At 49.2% G+C, this 6,065-nt stretch overlaps 1 protein-coding gene across 4 annotated transcripts in view; it reads left to right on the top strand.

Moving 5' to 3' along the window:
• Positions 1-6,065, top strand: part of ACAP3 (ArfGAP with coiled-coil, ankyrin repeat and PH domains 3) — an 80,643-nt gene that overhangs the window by 1,101 nt on the left and 73,477 nt on the right. The window lies entirely within an intron of this gene.

Here is a 6,065-nt window from a genome sequence, read left to right as displayed (position 1 = left end):
TTTTTTTTTTTAGCGGTCTTGAAGGAATCTGGGCTATGACAACAAAGGCTCCGGCTCGGCTGCGCTGCATTCAAATCAGGCCGCCCGAGCAATGCCCGGGGCTGCGGGAGCCGCCACGCTCCGGGGGCAGATGCTCCATTGTGCCAGGAGCATCCCGGCTGCGTGTCCGGATGGGCTCCGATGTCCCGGCGCTATAAAGGGAATAGCAGAGCTTCCACTGGGAACAATCTCCTGCCGCTTTCAATGCTGTGTCTGGATGGGGACCGAGGGAAATACAGACAATAGCCTGCAGGAGCGAGCTGGCCGTGTGTGTGCAGGGGAAAGAGTTGTCGGGAAGGGGGGGGGGTGTCTCTCTCCTTCCTGCAGACATTTCGTGTTCCTCCTTCTCAAAACCTTTCTGTTTAATGAGTGAAACAGTTTGCATTTGGCTTTTAAGTGCGTTTACAAAGCTTCCCTTGGAAGGCAGGCTGCATCCCAAAGGCTGCAGTGGTCTGTGGCTGTGGGTTCTCTGACAAATTGTCATTTTGTGTGTGGTTGTGGTGCAGCTGCAGGTAACACAAACACCTGGGCAAGTGCACCCTCTTTATTCCTGCGTGTGGGAATGTGCAGGGCTGCGGGAAGGGTCCTCCTCCACGTGTTTTAATTTTAATTGTGTGGTAAGGTTCTGCTCTGTCTTGTTCCAAAGCTGTTTCTAAAAGGTAATGGGCAGTGTCATGTGAGATGACAGGCTGGTCTTAACCCCAGCTGGGGTTGGAATCACGGGAGTTTTTCAACAGGAAAAGGTTGAAGGCATGGACAGGTTGGCAGAAGGTAGAGAGCTCCTGCTTTAATCCCTTGCTCACTTAGCATCAATTAGAATTGATCCTCCCCCTTTTTTTTTTTCCTCTTTTTGACTGTCATTTCGTCCCATTGTGCTGCAGAGCATGTGAACTTGCTCGGTGGCTTCCTTCCAGAGCTGTGACTTCACTGGCCAGATGTCTCCTTCCACATGGCAGTGACCCTTTTCCTGGTGACGTCAAGATTGATTGATATGTTTATTTATTTATTTTGCCTTTGCTGTGTGTGTGTGTGTGTCTGTGTGTGTGTGTGGGCTCCGGGCCAAGTTTCTTAGTATGCAGGCAACATCATTCTGCTCTGTCTGCTCCATCCATAAAAACAAAACAGCTCTCAGAGCACTGGGCTGGACCTTTATCAAAAGGCAGTTATTTAAGCATGGAATTATGAACTATTTCCCAAATGGCCAGACACAGTCTGCCTGTTACAGAGAGAACAAGAGATTAGGCTGGAGGAATAAGGCTGGATATTTCAAGAGGGCTGAAATATATGGAGCAGGGGAATATTTAAACTGTGAACACCTTAAGCAGTGAGAAATCCTGACTTCATCAGGGCTAGGGGAGAAAAAATAAAAAGAACCAAATAGAATTTCTCAAAGGTACAGGTTTTAGCCTCCTCTTGTACTTTTCTTCCTTCCAAATCTTTAATTAGTTCTTCTGTTAGAATTATTGGTTGGTAATACAAGAGAATCCTTGGGGGTGTGTAAGGGGCAGAGATGCTTGCTAACATGTCCCTAAAATTTTACAACTATAAAAATGTAAAATAGATATATATATATATATAAATATAGATTAAAAAGTGGTGATAGAAGGTAGCACATAATCCACTTTCTCAACAGAGGCTGAGACAGCAAGAGCTGAAGTCCCTTTCCATAGGAAACATTGTGAAAGAGGGAAAATTTAATCCAGGTTTCCTATGCCAGTCCTTTAGGTAGGAATTACCCTCCCTTTCCTGCTGGCACCCACAGAACCCCTCTGCACTTCCCAGCAAAAGGTTGTGCTGTGTTTTACAGCTGGTTTGTTCTCCTCAGTCGTGAGCCTTCGAGATGATCAAAAGTTGTCTTCTGTGTGTCAGACACGGGGAGGGCAGAAAGCTCCAAAAAACCGACACAGGCATAAACAAACACTGGATTGAACATCCCATAATAAGGCTACCAAACTGGTCTGCTTTAGCACACAACTACATGCCAAAATGCTCCAAATCAATACTAAGAACACACTCGATCCCTCAGTGCTTCCAGCTTCAGAGAGACAACGAAAACTTGTATTTTCTTTTTAAATTTCACACACTTGAATATTGTCCAACCTCCAGATTGGCAGATAAGCCTGATTTCTGCCAGGCATCTTGTAGAGACGTGCATTCAGCTCCAGTAAACAAGGATAATTACCTTGAAGGACCTGTTCTTGCACATTTGAATGCAACCCCAATAGATATTGTGGCTTTTCATCTCCCTGCCCTGTTTAACTGGGAGGAGTCTGGGAAATCTAGGAACACCTTCCTGGCTTGTTCCACTCGCCCCTGGAAGCTGGTGGTCTGGGGTGATGCAGAGGAGGAGCCAGTGCTGCCCTAACCCTTGCAGATCTTTAGGGGATGGTGCCAGATGAGTCAGTTGGGTTCTTTTGGGCATTGGAACGAGATGATCTTTAAGGTCCCTTCCAACCCAAAACCATTCTGTGATTCATTCTTGCAAAAAGGAAGCCCAGAGAAGCTGTGGCTGCCCCTGGATCCCTGGAAGTGCTCAAGGCCAGGTTGGACAGGGCTTGGAGCAACCTGGGCTGGTGGAAAGTGTCCCTTCCCGTGGCAGGGGGTGGGATGAGATGATCTTTAAGGTCCCTTCCAGCCCAAACCGTTCTGTGATTCTGTGCCACTGTTACTCACTCGGGGTGTAAATGCACTCCAGGAACACTCAGGAGGGTGAGGGAAGAGCAGGAACAAATTGCAGAGGCTGGGCCACAGAAAACCCCAAATGCCTCTGTGGTGACTCCCCCAAGGGCAGGAGATGGGTGGATATTTCCATAACTAACATTGCTGGTGTCGTTGTTGTCGCTCTTAACGAACCTGATTAATCAGCTTGTTGTAAGGTTGGGGTTCCCCGTGACCATGGGGTGAGCCAGGGCTGGCCTGCCCTGACTGTAGCACAGTGACTCAGGTGCTGGAACCTTCTCACCAGGAGCCCTTACAAGGAACCTTCTCACCAGGAGCCACCACAACCTACAGGAACGGACAGTTAACAGCATCTCTCCATGGACATCCCAGCTCCAGGTCACTGGGGGGGAACCCCTGTGCTGCTCAACCTGGAATTGAGGTTTCCCAAGCCCAACTTCACCTCCCCCATGCCTTGCAGCCTCTTGTCTGGTGGCTCAGACACTCCCAGGGCTTCCTGGAGCAGCGCTGTCATCAGGCAGGGACGCAGGGACATGGGCAGAGACCTTTGTTCTGTCACTGTGCAGCACCATCTGCACCTTGTTGTGGCTCTCATTAGGCAGGGAGAGGTGCAGGGGTGTAATTCCAGCTCCATGAAAGGTGCAAGAAAAGAAAAAGCCACTCGCCAGAGGAAAGGAAAGTGGAAAAACGAGTACATTTAGAAAACAATCCTCGAACTCTGACTGGGGCGTTTCAAACAGAACGGGAGGAATTAAAACCCTCAGTCGAGCTGATCCCGCTGAGTCTGATAACAGAGGGGAATTAGACAAGTTCAAAGCCAGCACAACCAGTTTTGATGCACCCAGGCCAGGTGAAGGTGTGTTAGCAAAGGCCTGCCCAGAGAAAACTCGAGTGGCTCCCGCGTGATCTGTGCCGGCCGACCCTGCTGGTTCGAGGTGAGCCAAACTTGCCAGCTCGTTAGTTCAGAGCAAGTCGAAATCACGCACGGGGTGGCCCAAAAGGAACTCAAAAAAATCAGTTTAACCACAGAGAGCACAGGCATCGATTTGGAATCGGTTTTTGTTACACAAGGCTTATGTAAGCAGGATCCCCGAGCCCGGTGGCAGTCGCACGACGCCCACACAGAGCTGCTGCTTCTTGAAGCTCACACTAACGAGCCCAGTCGCCAGCACTTGCTGCTTCAGCTGCACGAGAGAGGAGATACCATCATAAAAGCAGGTTGATATCATCTGTGTCAATCCTACTGCGTTTATTTCTTATCTCTCCATCGTTGCGCTCCCGAAGTCAAAGGGAGGCGTGGAAGGGGAGAAGTCAAAGCAAGAATGTCACCGTGGAGTTAATTCCTCTCACAGCACCGTGAGATGCTCTCCCAGTTGCAGTTGTCCATCCTGTCCGTCCAGCCCCTGAATATCTCTGTGTGAAGCTTCCCACGTGGAGCGAGGCTTTATTCCCTTTCCTGGTTTCCGGGCTCCCTTTTTTTCAGCGTCGCTTTGAAGTGACCCCAGGTCAGCAACGCAGAACCGGGTCTGGCCTTTGCTGGGGTTGTGCTGGGACAGGGTTGATGGTTGTCTGCTCTCCCCACACGTGTATTCCTGGCAGTTTGTACCCGATGTGCCATTCCCAGCATCTCCCAGAGGGGGTGTGTGACATTCCAGCTGCTCCCGTGTCAGGTGAATCCTGTTCACGCAGATCACACCGGGACCCTCACGTGGCACAGGGATTTTTCCTCCATAGGTGGTAGCACAGGAGTATTTGGAAGCAGAAATCCCTTGATCTGAAGTTCCCTGTCGTTAAAACTCCCCTGGGAATCCTGAGGTACTCAGAAAAAGCTGCAGTGCTGTGGGCAGAGCTGAAGGTCTTTATTCAGTGTATAGTCAGGGAAAACCCCCTGGGATGAGAGAACTGACTTGACAGTTCTGCCTTGAAACCTCTGGCTTGGCAAAATGGTGCTTTATGCCAAATTTTTATCAAGCAGTTTCCTTAATAACTTTGAACTGTGAGCTGTGTAAACAGAGTGTCCCAAAGGGCCACGATTCGGAAGGTAAAACCCCAGGGATCCATCCCAACCCGCCAGATCAGAAAAGGGGTTTTTAATTAATTTTTTCCCCCCCCAAGATAAAACTGCTCTGACTTACAAGCTGTGAGTTTGCAGTGAAAAGCAGTCTTTGATTTTGGCTGCTCATGGGAGCTGCAGCTCAGGACTTTGCTTGTGTACCACACGAACAAGGGGAATTTTGGTGCCTGGTAACTGGATGATTGACTTTGTCACCAAAATAATGGTTTTGTTTGTAGTAGTGTGAGAGTATTTGCAAACTTTGAAATGCTTCTAGTTGTCTTAACAGAGCAGTTTCTGACTAGCTTTTTATTTTCAGTTGCTCTTCATTTCCAGTCTTTCTTTTTCAGCAGCTGTTCCTCTCTGTTGTCTCTCTGCTGGCACGCACAGATGAAAATCATCTCTTTTTTTTGTCACTGATAGTCTTTGGACATCCTTCTCTCTCACTGCCTCTTCTGGTTCCCATAAGGGTAAGGGGAAAGTTGTCCAACCTGAATGATTTTACACCTGAAGCTGAGGGTGTGAGTCTCTTCTTCATTCCCTCGGAACCTTCCAGAGGGCAACACCACAGGGAACCACAGGCCTTGCCCTTTAGGATGCCCAAAAGCCACTGAGAAACCCAGCTTTTCTGGCTGCAATAAAGACTGTAAAAGGCTGGGAAGGCAGATGACAAAGCTTGCTAAAAGGAAAAAAAACCCCAAACAAAACAGCAATAACCCTGTGGTGGAAGAGGGCAGTGAGACCCAGGGGTGCTGTGGCTCAGAGCTGATGGTTTCAGCTTCTCTGTGCTCTTGAATTATCTGAGGGGGAGGTGGTCCAGTCCTCCTCAGAGAGGGACACTTGTGGTGATAATTGTGCTTTGCTGGTTGTCTTGGCACTGGGCAGTGCCTCTGGATTCCAGCCCTGGTCCTCGAAGGACCTCAGCATGGCCAGGTCAGATGGAGGGTGAGAGTTCAGGGATGGAGGGTGAGAGAGAGTTCAGGGCAGCAAGCATTTGGTGCATCCTCGTTCACGTGGACTCTGTCAGGCTCCTGTGGAAATGTATGTTCCTGCAAACTTTCTTTCTGTGCTGGGGGTAAGTCAGAGTGTTGTCACTCACTGCTGAAGCTCAGGGAGGTGCCACAAAGCCAGTTTTGTGCTGATGGCAAACAGTAGTGTGGACCTGAAGGGATCCAGGCTCTCTTGGTATCTGGAGTGGAGCCTGGGGAGTGCAGGGGCTTTGGCACTCAGGGGTTGTGTAACTGATGAAAATCCCTTTTATTCACTCATTCCAGCAGCTCTTTTGTTTCATTTC

The sequence above is a fragment of the Lepidothrix coronata genome, unplaced genomic scaffold (genome assembly GCF_001604755.1).
Source record: "Lepidothrix coronata isolate B3197 unplaced genomic scaffold, Lepidothrix_coronata-1.0 Scaffold122, whole genome shotgun sequence".
NCBI classification, from domain to species: Eukaryota; Metazoa; Chordata; class Aves; order Passeriformes; family Pipridae; genus Lepidothrix; species Lepidothrix coronata.
Note: the sequence above shows the minus strand (reverse complement) of the source record. Positions and strands in the feature narration are given on the sequence as shown.